Here is a 16,265-nt window from a genome sequence, read left to right as displayed (position 1 = left end):
ATCCAGATTTGTAGAAGCTTAAAGAATATTCTTGCTCATAACAGTGTGTTTTGAAAAAAAAACATATATAACAACTGCGAGCTCTTTTACGGTGATTGGCACGGAACTTTGGCTCCGTCTAATTGGATTTGGGTTCCGTCTAATATATTTTTTCGTAGTCGTTGATTAAATCGATATGTAACTTCTATAATATTTCAACAGTTCTAAACGGACGTTTTGAAGGTAACTCATTAAATCATAATCAGAAAAACAAAAAATAAATCTCATCACTCGCAGACACGTCCTAGCCTTTCTTCCCAGGAGCGACCGCCTCTCCTCGATTACAGCCACCAGCCGTCGCGACCGCTTCCTGTCCTCCATCGCAGCCGCCGAGCGCCGCCGCCCCTCCCTCCGTCGCAGCCGCCAGCCTCTGTGGCCGCCGCGGCCGCCCCCTCTCCTCCATCTGAGCCGCCAGAAGCCGCGGACGACCCCTCTCCTCCATCGCAGCCGCCAGCCGCCGCCGCCCTCCCTCCGTCGCAGCCGCTAGCCGCCGCGGCCGCCAGACGCCGCCGCCTCCCCTCCCTCCGTCGCAGCCGCCAGCCTCCGGCGCCCCAACCCTCCGTCGCAGTGTCGCCACCACCCTCTCCGTCGCAGCCTCCCTCCCCTCCGTCACGGGGATCGCCGGGAGACTCACAGGCACGTCCCGTCTGTCGAAGGAATCGGCCGGAGTGTTGCTGGGATCGCCGGGAGAATCCAGCCCCTACCCCCTACCTGACGGACGCGTCACTGACTCCTCGTCCACGTCGCCTCCTTCGATCGTTGGTAAGCTCCGATTCATCGATGGACCCCCTCCTGCTCACAAAGCATTTCGGGGAACTTACTCGCTGGACGCTGGTACTGTCATATTTTGAAGCACATTGTCAGTTCGTTTATTTTACTGAAACTACTCCCTAGTAGTGTGGTTAGTAACTGAATACTGAAGAAAGAAGACGCAGTACTTCTAAATCCGGCAGCCCACTGCCTGTTGGAACACATGAGTAATTTGCTCTATCGGTATTCTCTCTAATATAGTCTTCTTAATTTAGAATCTCTAAGCTAAATTTATTAGGCAGCTTTAGGCCATGTGGCTAGCTTTGGGCTAGAAAGGTGGCAGTGGCGAGGTGCAGATTCAGCGAGCTGAACTCTAGCGTCAGCGTACTGTTGCACGTACTGTCAACAACAATAGAGAGCAGATAAAAACAGGAAGGAGAAAACTACCTTTTACATGTTTGTACAATACACAGTATCACACAATAAAAAGTCAGATGAAGCAGTTCTCAGCTTATTGCTTCAAATTGTACAGAAAGCTAAGCGTTGGCTGTATGCTCCTTCTATCGGTAGAAAACGTACAGAAAATAAAGCACTGGCCATGGCCACGGCTCTTGTATTTAAACCAAATGCATGAAGCGACTTTAGCTCCTGAGGTTTGTATACATCTTCTGAACTTGCGCCTGCAATTAGCTCTATGTGGTCAGCTTTGAGATTGTCCATTTAAATAGAGATGATTAAAAAAATAGAATCTGAGAGGTTACCATAGCAGTATTAAAACAGAAAGGGTTCCATGAACAGTACAAGCAGAAAACATTTGCCGATGGTGATGCTCAAACATTTGCTGAATTATTGTTTCAGTTGTGTAGGACAACAAGCTGCAAGAAGAAGCTCTATGATGGGTGCATTTGAAGTTTGATCGTCGAGGTATTATTCTTGTCTGCTTCAGTTTCTATCCCTTATTTTTTGCCTGAATGCTAGTTCATCACTTCTAAATTTGTTCTTGACTGGTAAAAGCACCTTGCGTGAATTGAAATTTCAAGAAGTTTTGCTAGTTCATCACTTCTAAATTTGTTTTATGTTTGCTTGAACATAATTACCAACTGGTTCATTGTAAAAATTTCAGAGAGTTCAGACTCCAGAGCAGGCTCACAACACTGAATATCTTTAGTCTGCGCGTAGACTATGTATGTCTCCAGGAGAAGTTTGGGTGTAAGAGACAGAATATTGAGATGAAGGAGATTGGTGCTGACTGCTAGGATATCTTTCAACATGGATGGCTTGCTTTCTACATGAAACACATGATCTGTAATAACCAGATTTGCACAAGTCCATTAATTGATAATCATGAACGTTATGTTGTTTCTGCTGGAGCTTCTTGTAGCATCTTGTTTTGGCTGAGTGGAAATTTTTGCCTGTTATCATTTGTTACTGTCTAAATACTGCTAGATCATACTTTCTGAACGGCCGCAACGGCGTCTATTGGTCCGGGGGGTATGGAGTTTTTCTTTTTGAGATATCGAGAGTATAGAGTTAATCTAAGCTTGTGAGGCTGCAATACGGGGATCTTTCCCCAATCAAACCACTTTTTTTTGAGCCGCCCAATCAAATCACTTGATCCAGCGTGGACATTGTACTAGCTACAGGTGCATGCTTTTTTTTAGAACATACAGAGGCCTGATGTGAATGTTGTGCTAAAAAAAAGTAAATGGGCCTTCTACAATAAAAGCCCATTAGTCCAAGCCCATAGTTTTCCTTTCTTCTTCCTCCCAGACGTAACTGTTCGAGAGAAGGTCTCGTCAATGGCGCTTCTCAATCCCATCGACAGAAACCAAAGGGGCAAAGGGCTGAGCGGGATACCCTACTCCGCGCCGGGACAGTCGGGGCGGCCGCCCGTACTCGCCTCTGTGATAGTTCCCACCAATCCCAGCGGCAGTGCAGCCTGATGTACTGTGAACCCTAAAGCTTACAGAAGATTTTGGGGCCATGTGCGGTGCTGCCGCACTCCTGCTTGCCCAGCCTTGCATATATGATCAATTTTTTGTTGCTTTAAGATTTGTGTAGTATCATCAGATGATTTGGCGTCTAAAATGATGTTTGTCTATTATAATATTCGCAAAATATATTTGAGGTTCTGGTCCCACCGAATTTGGTTCCGGTTCCGCAATTTTGGTTCCGTCAGTTTGGTTCCGTCTAATTATCACCGTTAGATCGGGTCAGATAAATGGTTATTAAAAATGCCAATCACCCTAAAACTTGCATGATTTACAAATTAGTAAGAGAAAACTATGGCGTCAATAGAAAAGTAACCGGCCATATGCGAGCATCGGTTAGGGGTCAGCCCGACTACTGATCCATGATGAGAAGCCCTCCTTGGCACTTAAGCATAGAAATCATGGTGTGAATCTAGGCAAGGTACCGATTTTGTAGTGAAGAAGACTGGTGGTGAAACTCAAAACCGACGGCACCGCCGATCTAGGAAAATCTAAAAGAAACAAAAATATAAGTAGAAATTCAATAAATTAATGCAAGCAATGAGGTAGAACGTTCATTAATATGATAACAGTCAAGGCCAAGGAAAAGGATACCTAAACTTTCTGTACAAACCTGTAACATGAACATATATAATATAGAGGGTGTGTCTGATGCCAGCCAGCGAGTAAAAATCGATGATGTACTTCACATAAGATTTGAACCGAAAGCACTTTGCAGATGTAATAAATTATTCAGCGGTCAAACACCATGTGAGAATCAGCCTCTATGAGTTGTGTCGGCACAGTTAGACACTTGAACAGCTTGCGAACTCAGAAGTGTTCTTGGCAAGATAACATTGGACAAACTTGAGGTGGTCAATTTTTTTTCGAAATGGGATTCACCCCGGCCCTCTGCATCGGTTGATGCACACATCATTTTATTGAAAACTGAATATTCAAAATTTAAAATTCAATGATCAACGAGGGTCGATACAAATATCAACCACCGAAAAAAGGAAAACTGCTAAGCAACCTAAGCATCATGTAATCTCTTAACATGCCGCCAAGTAGACTGGTAGAAAATATCATGAGCAACCATTCGAAGGCGGTTGCATCCAGAAACCATGAACTTCCGCTGGTCCTCCGGGAGCAAGAAGTATCATGAATGGATCCAGTGTACCATAGTGTGGATAACCTGCAAGAAATTAGTGGAATCCTTTTTATTAAAAACAATGTCATTTCTGCAATTCCATATTGACCAACATAAAGCCGAAACACCAATGCGAATCCTAGCTTTATCAGATTTGTCAGTTTCATTAAGCCAATTCCCAAACATATTTGTGATATTGATTGGAGGTGAAATATTATATGCAGCAAAAATCACCCACCAAATAAGTCTAACAAAAGGATAAGAAATAAACAAATGTTCCACTGATTCCTCATGTCAAAATTTATGCCATACTACAAAAGAAGTCAGGAGAGAATGAGACAAGTGAAAAATCAAGAATAGAGAGTCGTGTGGAAACTGGCTGAGCAAGGAAGCCAGCACCGTAACCCCTATCCATGGTGGTGTATAGTCTCTAGATTCAACTTCTTGTTGGTAGTGGCCTCTACCATATCTAAATGGGGATCGTTAAGATTGTGGTGATGGCATCATGTAAAGTTCATTGTGGCAGGATGATGCTTCCTAAAAGGATGTGGAAGAACCAAGCATTAAGAAACCAGATCGATGTAGTGGTATGCGGATGCGATAATGGAAGAGAAAGGGGTTAGTGGGACCTTAATCATGGGAGTTTAAATGCTGCAGTAATGGGGATGTGAATCGGGAGGTCTACTCAGTGTGTGGTTTGGAAAGATAGACTACTCCCTCCATACCGGTTTATTGGGCTCCTAAGGCTGCTCATAGTGGAGAGTAACTTGGACTAGTAACATATGTCATATTACTAGTCTAAGTTACTACCTCCATAGTGGGTAATAACTTAGATATGGTGTCATGCAATGTGTCATTAATTATGTTGTAGACTCATATTGCTTTGAAATGTGTGATGTTATGGTAACATAGCTAGTTACCACCTCACTCTCTTTCTTCATTTATTGGTATGACATGTCACCAAAATGCTTTGAGATGTGTGATGTTACCACCTATGTTACCCCACTATGAGCAGTCTAATAAAACTGGAAAGGTACTAAAAATATTAGGCTCAATTAGATTTTAATGGGCCATTTAATTAGGCAGCATGGCTCTTCTCCTCCTCAAAACACTCCCGGGCGGTTACTCTCCTCAATTATATCGCATGTATGTACTAGTGGAAAACTTCTCCACATGTGCGTATGATTGTACGAATGAAGTAGACCTAAAGTCCTCGCCAAACATATACAAACATGGCAGAGAGAGAGATATGCGAAATATGTTGGATGTTGTATTGAGCCTCTTGGGCGAGTATATATAGTGGTACTGGCTTGGAGGCTAAGATAGCTCTCCTAGAGATATGGTAGGTAGAGATTACAAATCCTAGACTACCTAATATACCTATACCAAATATATCTCTAACACTCCCCGCAGTCGTAGCGGTAGTGACGTGAACAACAGTAGCGTCGCGGACGGTCAGACTGGAGAGAAGCCGAAGGTAGGAACCTGACACTCCCCCGCAGTCGTAGCGTGAGCGTCGTGGACGATGTCGCGTCGCAGATGCTTGGACTGTAGAAGAAGCCGAGGTGCTCATGCGAGGTGATAGCCCTTGTACCGATGTCGAGGTAGCCGAGAGCGTGGGTGCTGCAACCTTGGTCGGGGTAGCCGCGCGAGGGGATGCCGTGGTCGATGTCGTGGCCGGGTGCCGGTGTTGATGTAGCCGCAGGCGAGGTGGTGTGCGAGGAGAGTGACGGAGACGCCCCGAGGCAGTCGTGGAGATGGTCGATGCCGAAGTCGATGCAGTCTAAGCCGTCGAGGATGAGGTGCTGCCTTAGTTTTGCCAGAACTAGGCGCACGTCGGGGACAAAGGCATACTCCGGTTTTGCCAGAACAGAGTACACAAAGATGAAGTTGATGAAGGCGAGGCGCCGATCCGAGCTTGCCAGGCCCGGGGACGCGTCAGGGATGAAGGCATGTACCGGTGTTGCCAGTACCGGGCGTGCGGGGGCAGGAACAGTACAAAGTGTGCGCCATGTCGGAGTAGACTAGCAAATGAGGTCTCGACGACGGGTGTTGGAGTAGAGGAGCAGGTGGCGTAGTCGGGGAACAGGCGAGGACGCTGGCAGCAAAGTTGTAGTGTATGAAGACGTAGAAGGCGGCTAACCCAGCGGTGACCTGGGGTGGTCATGCTGGACGCCTAGACGGGCGTTGCGGTGGTCGGCGAGCCCAGCGCGACCGGGAGTGGTTGGCGAGCTCAGCGGCGACCTGAGGTGGAGGCGCGGCGGCGGTACACGAAGTAGGCAAGGAAGAACCCGGCGGCGTGACGAAGACCATGCGCGGATGGAGGTGACCCGCGCCAAAGGGGCGGCGCTGTGGTGGCCTCGGACGTCGGTGCGCGGGGGACGGCGAAGGTGACCGCGTGCGGGGACGGCACGGCCCGGGGGGGCGGCGTAGCTGCAGGGCGCGAGTCGATGCAGCGGCGGGAGGCCACCAGCGACGTACACGCCTTGGAAGGTGCGTCGGAGGCCAGTGGCGTGGACCAAAGGCGGCGGCGCTGCGGCCCGTAGCTCGATCGGTGGTAGGTGCGTGCTTGGCGGAGACGTGCGTGTGGTCGGTTGATCAGACCGACGGCGGCGTTGCACGCGCCATGGCGTGGACGGCGTCGCAGATCGAAATCGATGCGCTGTTTGTCGGTGTTGACCCGGGCGTATTGCGGCGAAGACGGGCCGGCGATGGAGACCGTGCAGACGTAGGCAGCCGGTTACGACGAAGAAGGCGTCCCATGTGCGCCGCGTGAAGCCGTGCCGCACGGTTGTTGGAGGCAGACCGGCCGAGGCGGTGACGACGCGGGCGAGCCGGCCACGGCAGCCTACCAAGGTAGGCGCTGCAGCCAGCCAGCGAGTCGACCGCAGTGGCCGGCGTAGGGCGGATGGTGGAGGAGAGCCGGTGCGAAGTCGACGCCGAGGTTGGAGTAGAGGCGCATGATGAACGTGGCGGTGGGCGACTCAATCCGATCTATGATCGGCAAAACCAAAAAAAGAAAACACCGGTCGAGCAACCGGCGGCGCAAAAAGAAAACCAATCTACGGACTGGAGAAAAAAGACTTGAGGGCAGCGGATCAACAGATCGGCGGACGAACCCTCATACGGGTTGCGCGGCCCCCGGAGTAGATCATGGAGATCGACCTCCCCGGGGGCGGCGCGGCGCGGAAGCTTGGGCGGCGGCGGTTAGGTTAGGATCGGCGCCGCTCTGATACCATGTAGAAGGATAGAGAGGGAGAGAGATATGCGAAATATGTTGGATGTTGTATTGAGCCTCTTGAGCGAGTATATATAGTGGTACTGGCTTGGAGGCTAAGATAGCTCTGATATGGTAGGTAGAGATTACAAATCCTAGACTACCTAATATATCTATACCAAATATATCTTTAACACTATATGATACTTTGTTCTCGTCAGAAATTGCAAAATATGCGTGTGCTCATGGTGTATGCATGAGGTATGCTTCGGTGTCCTCCCTCTTTCCATCTCAACCACTAAAGTTGAAGGGATAAGTTCGCTGTCGAAGGGGTATCGGGAAATCATGTACATCCACATAGATCAAAAGTTTGAAGAGGGGGACACCGGTGCAAAACATTGTATGCATGACTCAATTTTAACTGACAAATGAATGTACGATTTATTTCAAGTTTAGATCATATCTTTACTGGCTAGTGAATGGGAAATTTATTTTGTGCTCCTACTCATACCCACCTATGGTAGGCTCTCACCGCCTGCATCTCCTTATATATAACTACTATATTAAAGAGCAACAAACTTCTTTTTTTACATGATTTTGGAGCCTATTTGTGAATTAACCTACAGATGACACGTACTCTCTTTTATGGTTTGCATTCCATCGGAAATATTCTGTGTGCAATTTAGGTGGTCTGTGCTATTTTCAAGAGGGAATTTGTTTGCTGCCGACACAAGCACAATTCCATGTGCCTTTCTTCATGCGGTTGGTGTTTGGGCCATTTGTGTGTGGCTGTAGCTGTGTGATGGATAAAACAGTGTGTTTGGTAGGCCCATGTACTTAATTATTGTTCCACCGCTTTGACCAGGTACATTTGTTCCAACTTCCAACCATCGGCCTGGAAAACTCTCGAGCCTTTTTACTTCCCCCCACGCGATCCTCCGCCATTTCTTCCTCCACGCGCCGCCACACTTTCCGCCCCCCGCACCGCCGGTCGCCGCCGCAGAGCTCGGCGGATCGTACCTGCCTGATTCCCTCTCGGTCGTTGCTTCCCCTTGCCTCCATTTGGGCTCGCCGAGCTCAAGAGGCTCACCTGCCGGCAACACGTCGAGGATGACCAGGCTCCGGCGGTGCTGTGGAGGTTGGGGTGCAGCCGACCCTCTATTTGGGGACTCGACGTGACCTGGGCGACGGACGGCCAACACCCCGGCGAGGATGGCCAGCCACCGCTTCTCCCTCGCATGTTTCTGAGCGTTGCCCATGGGAGAATATCTCCAACTGCCGGCGTGCCCCAGATGTGCAGCTTCTCACCGGCTTGCCGCCACAGCCCACATGTCCTCTTGCCATTACGTTTTGCAAGAAGATGCTCCACGTCTGTCACGAAGTGACCCGAGGCAGCGCATCTCTCCGCTGAAGTGGCCCAACCGCCCACGAAAGATGGGGGCTGCTGCCGTTCAAAGGAAGTTCCATGGTTGCCCATTTGGATTAGCAGGTAAAAAGATTGCTGGGTCGATCATATTTCTTTGGTCATGCTGAAATCGATGGCACACAAGATGCACATTCCAAACATCTTGCTGGAGCTTTCTGTGCCAAGTATAATCTGCTATAATTCTGACATGTTCTTCAGATGTATTAGATGTAATTTTTGGGCTTAATTTCTATTCTAGGATGACAAACCTTCGATCAACACTGGCCACCTGTCAAGAGTTCAGCATCATCTCCTAGCTCTTTCGTCTAGGAATATATAGATATATAGATAACAGTCTCCTTAGCTACTGATGCTCTTTTTATTTATGTTGGACAGATAATGCCGTTGCTTCTTTTTTTATTCTTGAGTATTAAGAAATTTCTCAGTTAATTCTATTGATGCATGTTTGTTTTGGGGTATCAAGAAAAGTTTCAAGGCACAAAATATCTCTTTATGGCTCCTAAAAGTTTTTTGCTTTTGAAGATTTTTAATTAAGATAGAACCTGCTAATACTCGGTGCTCAAATTATGCAGCTTGGCAACCTTTACCTTATTGTCATAACGTGTATCGGAAGATCTAGGATTTTTTATTTTGAAGATTGTCCAATGAAAGACAAAGTAAATGTATTTAAAAGGGTACGGTCTCTCTTCTTTATTAATAAAGCATAACCAGTTATATTGACATGTATTTGATCTCAGAAAATCTTGACCGCCACACTGTTCATTTAGGGCTTGAGTTTGGATGGGATTTTGTCTTTCTCCAATTTTGTGGTTATAAACCTACAGCCTAAAAGAGTGTCCCTGGCATTGTCTCGGCCGTCTTAGGTTTTTCCCCAGTAATATTCATGTTTTATATGTGTAGATTGGATACTCATTCCTCTCTTTTTAGAAATATCTTTGTGAAATGGTATGCTTAAATGGGTTTGTAGTGTACCTAACAAATCCAGAATCTGCATGAATATGCTGATGTTTAGTTTAGCATGTGCAGGGTTGTTAAACAACAGTCCTTGCTCTTATTTTCTTGGTTTTGTCAAATTCTGAAAGGTCTATGTCTATTCAATGTGTTGTGTGAGATTGATCACCTACTGCAGAGCATCGGAAATAACAAGAGTTACCCCATCCGATCCAGATTAGTTGATGCAGATTTAGGCATTCTTGACTCTCGAGTCTGTAGTTAAAAGGAGTTGATTTATTTTGGTCTCAAACCTTGCTCCATGCTCAGATGCTTTGTCCATGCACTGATATTTTTTTGAAGGGTGTGCACGATAAAATATTTGGCATTGAACTTACTTTGGCTGCTTTGAAGATTGATATGATTTTGGTAACTAGATCTTAGAAAATACGACTATGCATGGAGCAGCTGGTACCCCTGTCAAAGCTACAGTAAAAGAAGTGATTTTCATTTTATACACCCACGTGATCATCAATATAATGAGCTTGCAAACATCTTTGATCAACTTATTAAGGGAAAAATGACAGATACCATGGTACATTGTTATTGTTTTTCCAAGAAATTTTTGATTCTTTGCTTTCTACTTTATCAACGATAACATGTAGTACTCATCATGTAAAGATCTTCAAACAGCCATAATTGTGTCATTTGATTCTATATTTTTGCTACAAGAGAGATTTTTCTTTGCTGCTTCTGAATATTTCAACTTTGAATTGATTCAGAGAAGGAATTCATATGTATGGTGATGTCCCTACAATTTCCATTTTTGGTTTTAGTCTGTATTACCGGCACTATTGTACTATTCAAATAGAATTTATACCCTTTTCTCTTCACGTGTGGCATGCTTTCAGCGCGCGGTGGCGGTGTTGCTAGGCAACGCGGTCCATTGCATTCGGTGCCCGTGCGTTTCGATGGTACTGCAAGTGGTGATGGTTTTTTGCCTCATCGGTCTTTCTGTTGTTGCCTGCTCACTTGCCTAACAAGGTTCGTCTCTTACTCCCTGCATTCCTTATTTCAGATTCTTGCTGCTAATGCATATACAGCTCATATGTGATTTCTCTCCCTCATGATTTCGTGTTGTTTTATGCCCCTGAAGAATATGTCTCGGAATTCATATCAATGGAAGATCATGGTTCTATTTGCTGGGATCTGTGAGTTTAGGAGTCCAGATCAGGGGACTCTCTTCTCACTTGATTTTATTATCGTTGACCAACAGGTTATATCTATTCTCTTTGCTTTTCTATTTGTCAAGTTGTTCAGGTGTAATCTATCGATCTGTTCATTGATGTCCTGCAGCCTTACGCCATTTTATCCCGCTTTGTAGTGGCTTGTGTGTATTCATTTTGTTTTTCAATTTCTTAATCCTTTGATTGGTGCGCATAGTTAACATGCCTTATTCCATTCAGAGTTGAGAGATAAGTGTTTTTCTTAATTTGGGCAATCCCTATCATAGTTAATTGATTTGATCATTCTTTCAATTTCCCCCTATGTTATTCTACTCTCTGATTAGAATTTTTCTTTTCTTCTTTGTTCCTGGGTGATTTACATAAATCCATAATGGAAGGTTTACTTCCTGGTGATAGAGTGGATCAATTTAGGGATTAGCTGAAGGAGGGGTCTGTATACATCATTGACAAGTTTTATCTATATGATCCCAAAAGGGGATATAGATCAGTGTACCATCCTTTGAGGATCTGCTTCACTATGAGAACTGTTCTGATGGAGGTGGAGCCACCGCTAGAGATTTTTTCTATGTTTGCCTATACTGCTCCCCCTTTCAGCATGCTGTCAGATCGCATCAACAAAATTATACTTTTACCTGGTACAAATGTGGCCGGTTTGATTGTTGATTTATTTTATACCCTTTGTATTCGTAGCAAATTGTGTTTTCTGCTGTGGTAATTTAATTGCTTTGTGTACATTTATAGATGTTGTTGGATTGGTGAGAAAAGTCACATGTTTTGCCTCCATCTGGCAAGGCTAGGAGCCAGAAATGGCAGGTGCCGAATTGCTTCTGTTTCTGGTTTTATTTTTCAGACCAAATACTTGCTTCTTCTGATTAATATCTAATTCATACATGCGTTAATTCATGAGGCGAACATGCTGTTGTTACCCTGTGGGGGGAGCTTGCTGATTATTTGATGCTGATGGATTGATGGAGGCATCAAATTAAGAGCCCGTCATCGTCTTATTTGTTGGCATGACAGTTAGATATGCATCAAATTAAGAGCCCGTCATCGTCTTATTTGTTGGCATGACAGTTAGACAGTACTCAAGTGATACACTCTCGACTCTACTTTTTTGTTGCCATTCGGTTCTTTTTTCCTTTCTGATTTATGCTAACTATAATATTTGATATTCTACATGTTTATTGGCCTTCAACGGTACATCTACTACAAGATGACATGTTAATATGTCAATTCCAGAGATTGCTACTGTTTGGGATAGGTTCGTTTTCTAAGAGATTAGTTCCGGCGGCGTGTTGAAGTTACTATTTGTTCGGTAACATGTGTGTCTTGCGTATGCTACAGGTCGAAGCATATGTGGTGGCACATCGAGCTGCACAGTGGAAACTAGGTTCGTGTTGAGCTGACCGTATCAACAATCATGGAAATATCAACATTTGAACCAAATGATAGCATGGCATGTTCGGTGTCTACAATTGGTCAGTAATTCTCAGAGTACGCTACAAGATATTTGTTAGAATCAACGAAGTTCTCACAGAAAAGGGCTGGTATTAGATAAGATGCAAAGAATGCTGGAAGAATCTTGAGTTAGAGGATGGAGTATACAAGTGCCCTCCGTGCGCTACTGCTATACCACTGCCAAGGTACACACATCTGATTGCCATGTCTTCTGTTTTCCGTTGTATTTATTGTGTGTTTATCTATCCTGTTCGTGACAAATGCTTACTCACTTGTGCTATTTATTAGCAGGTATAGGTTCATTATTCGAGAAATTTACACTAACTCTACAGATGTTCACACTGGAAAAAAAAATTGACGTGTAAATTTTTTGACGTGCCAAATTTGCAGACTTATATTTGTTTGAGCCTTGAGGAGAGATTGTCCTTTGAAAGGAGGCATTGGCTTGTGTCAAGTGTCAGAGGGTAGGCTAATACCGTGCCCCCGGATTTGCTTGCCATCGTGGGAAGAGAATTCAGTGTTGTTGTCACTCCAAGACGTGAATCATTGGATGTGTTGCACACTACAGATTGCTGAGCCGATTGTATGTGCCAATGTTACTGTGCGACAAGGCATGGATGGTTCGGCTGCAGGTCAGAATAATGAGGGTCTCCCTATTCCTCAAACTCCAAAGCAGGTTCAAGGTCCTTGTGAGACTTCAACTCCGCCACCGTCTATGGATCTCACGCAACAGAGTGCACCATCATCAGCTTCTGTAGTCGATGAGGTAAAATTGTGTTGACTTAGCAGAGCACCCTGCATTTTTGGGTTCTGTAGTGCTACGGATTATCAGGTAGTGGTATAACAAGCAGAGCTGAGCTACGTCTGGCAGGCTTACCGTGTAATCTTTTCCCACCTGCCATGATTCAATACGTGCTCAGTCCTTTTTGTATGGTGAAAGAGCATATAACATCCCTTGACGATTCACCAAATGCATTCGTCAGAGCTGTGTCCTCCTACACTTTCTCAGTTTGTCTGCAAATGTGCGCAAAATTCCTTGGCGGATACATGTGAAGCTGCTTCCTCTGATTTTCAGTGATCCATCAACAATGTCGATCTACGACCGTGTATTTCTAAGAGAATTATAGATTATTGTGGCCACACGAAATTACCAAGTATCCTATTCTATCAGGCATGTTGTCTCCTCCTCTGTGTAACCTATGAATGGTGTACAATTTCAGAAGTATAAATAAAGGACACACTGTTCCGTCATATTCTAGAACAAAGTTTATAAGTTCAACTTTGTTCTTCACGAATTCTAGCTCCCAGTATTTCTAATTCATAGTACTTATTGCCTACCTGTCTATCGATGTTTGTCTATCGATGTTTTATAAGAGTGTACCCGGCAACAATATTCATACAAAAGCACATGCACAAATCTGATGACATTACAAAACTAGACATTGAACAACTTTTCTTCTATACAACATAACATACACACGCTACACATCATAAGACACTTCCTTACAATACAACCGTTAACATAGCAGAAGTGAAAACATTACCTAATACTTCTCAGCAATTTTCTCAAACCCAGGTATACCATTAGTGACAATCATGAAAGCGAAATTAGCGATTTGTTCATATAAACGCTCAGCAACTCCAAGTGCACAATACTTCTGCACCATCCAACCGTACGGCATCGACCATTTGTCAGTGCTTCTACTCTCACCCTCAATTCATGGTTCTCTTCCACTGCAAGAGTTGTAACTATTGTGGTTAAAACGCCGTATATTCTACCAAATGAGATCCTTAGTTTTAAACTTAAATTTCCTTTCAAGTTAGCCTAATGAACGACTCCGTTGCCTTCTCTTCAGCCCCCTTCATCGTACGATACTCTTGCCCACTTGAGGTAAACACCTAACAGAACCTCCAAATCTTGCACGGAACCATGAACATAGCTAAAAAAACCCACCATAACTACGTATCGAATCAAACATATATGGAAGTTTCTTGACCACTTCATCCAATATAACCTTACAAGAAACTTCAAGAGTGTGCACATTTTATGTAAAAAAATGAGCCCCACATTCGAAGAAGATACTAACAGCAAGAAAAATTGATCACCACGGTGGAAAGAAATTTACCACTGGAGGAAATCGAGGAGTCAGCATGACATCCAAGCGAGCACCATCTCAAGAAGATCATAAATATCCATTAACTCGCCGTTCATAGTGAGGAGAACACTCTATTGAATAGATACATATGTAGCCGCCTTATTTAGGTAGTCACCTGCTGAAAAGAATGCAGCTACGCACCATGTTTTAAAGAACACATGCAGCAGACACATGTACCAGCATGCGTTGCACATCCATCCATGCTTTACCAAAAGAAAAGAAATTTAACCACCCTAACATATGATCACCATCTCATTTTTCTTATTCATTTTGTTGTCTCAACTTTTGTTTCATTTAACAACTTGGTTAATCTTACATATACAGTGCATACTGTAAAATAAAATAAAGCAACAATTTTTTATTCAGAATAGCCACACACGCAGTCCACATAACGAAGAGAGAGTAAAATACTCACACAACACGTCAAAGACGGTACACACCCAACTGGGTTTATTATACATAGCACATATTCTAAAAAGAACAAACACAATTCCAAAAATAAAAAAATTAAACCCAAAAACATTTAACACTGCTAACAATTACCATCACTTAGCCACTACATGGCGCGGCGTGCCGCCGCGCCCTCCTTTGCTAGTACTCTAGTAACAGCCCAACCTTGTGGAGATTTACTCCTTGCAACGAGGCCATCAATCAAAAGCAATGATGTGAAAGCCCAAACTACTCAGTGAAAAACTAATCTCAGTTGCATGTCTAGGAATAATCGGCACTGGGAAACGGAATAACAGTTCTGACATGACAGATTGTTATTCTTTAGAGGGTGCTAAGCCAAGTAAATAAGCGTCAAGCATGTTGAAGAATAGGTTGCCTCGTCTCACTAATTCACTGGGTCCAACTCTCTCAGCCCGCTGCAATCTAGAGCACCTGACCAAGGATGGGTAAAAGTAAACTTTGGTGCGTTTTTCATGAAAAATACAAGGAGCGGAGCCTAGGGAGCTATAACAAGTTAGCATGATGGCTCGATATTGTGTTCTAGGCATGGAACATTATCCCACAGTGCTTTTCTGCAGAGATGGGTGAAAGCCTCAAGCTCGCTGCTCTCTTCTGAAAGTATACGTTATCGTGTGGAGGAGGATGCTTGTCACGTACATGGTGACACGGCGTTTGTAGATGTGAACCCAGTTTTGTTTTCCCGAAAAGAGTGTTGCCCCCGGAAAATGCCGAGAACATGACAAGCATCATCCTCCACACAATCATGGACATGCTGACACTTCATGTCACCATATTTCTTTCTAACCGGTTACCAATAAAGTAGTTATTCACACCACGAACAGTTCTACCAGCCAGTGAGCAACACAACACAAACAACGGAAACGAAAAAGCTACATCGTGCTTTTAAGCCTCTAGCAACGAAGCTCACGGCACCCGCAGCAACATCTACAGACTAGCCACGTAACCTGGCCTGCGCGCACCCGAGCTGGGCGGTGCGCCGCCACACCACCTGCGTGTAAGTGTCGTACTATTTCCCAGCGACGCAGCTCACTGGTGGAAAAAGGGGCTTTGGTCGCGGTTGGCAACTGCCATTAGTCGCGGTGGCGCAACCGCGACCAAAGTAGCGCGACTAAAGGCCCCCCCCTTTAGTCGCGGTTCCTTACGAACCGCGACTAAAGGCCCGTCCACGTGGGCCGCAGGCGAGCGCCAGGGCGGAGGACCTTTAGTCGCGGTTCTTCTGGCCAACCGTGACTAAAGGCCTCCGCAGGGTTTAGGGTTTTAGCCCCCCTCCCCCTAAATCTGGTTTCTTTTTAATTTGTATTGTTTTATTTCTTTTGGGTTTTAATTTTGAAGGAGTTTCACATATTCTACGGTACTACATACATGCATATGAATGTACAATTTCAAACAAATTTGAAATTAGAACCAAAAAGAATTCAAGAGGAATATACAATATATATTCAATATCGGAT

At 44.8% G+C, this 16,265-nt stretch overlaps 2 long non-coding RNA genes across 4 annotated transcripts; both read left to right on the top strand.

Moving 5' to 3' along the window:
- Nucleotides 1-283: 283 nt before the first annotated feature.
- LOC127293001 (uncharacterized) lies at nt 284-2,210 on the top strand. Of its 2 annotated transcripts, none has more exons than XR_007845525.2 (3): nt 284-801; nt 1,656-1,713; nt 1,913-2,210. It is a non-coding gene; the product is annotated as an uncharacterized lncRNA (long non-coding RNA). The 2 variants fall into 2 exon arrangements; XR_007845526.2 differs by having other exon boundaries at nt 1,648-1,713.
- A 5,836-nt stretch (nt 2,211-8,046) lies between these two features.
- Nucleotides 8,047-13,431, top strand: LOC127293002 (uncharacterized). Of its 2 annotated transcripts, none has more exons than XR_007845529.2 (5): nt 8,047-8,615; nt 10,394-10,526; nt 10,639-11,990; nt 12,074-12,372; nt 12,578-13,431. It is a non-coding gene; the product is annotated as an uncharacterized lncRNA (long non-coding RNA). The 2 variants fall into 2 exon arrangements; XR_011744359.1 differs by having other exon boundaries at nt 12,479-13,431.
- Nucleotides 13,432-16,265: the final 2,834 nt, after the last annotated feature.

This window comes from Lolium perenne, chromosome 4 (assembly GCF_019359855.2).
Source record: "Lolium perenne isolate Kyuss_39 chromosome 4, Kyuss_2.0, whole genome shotgun sequence".
Lineage (NCBI taxonomy): Eukaryota > Viridiplantae > Streptophyta > Magnoliopsida > Poales > Poaceae > Lolium > Lolium perenne.
The sequence above is the reverse complement of the archived record's forward strand: the minus strand, read 5'-3'. Positions and strand labels throughout refer to the sequence as shown.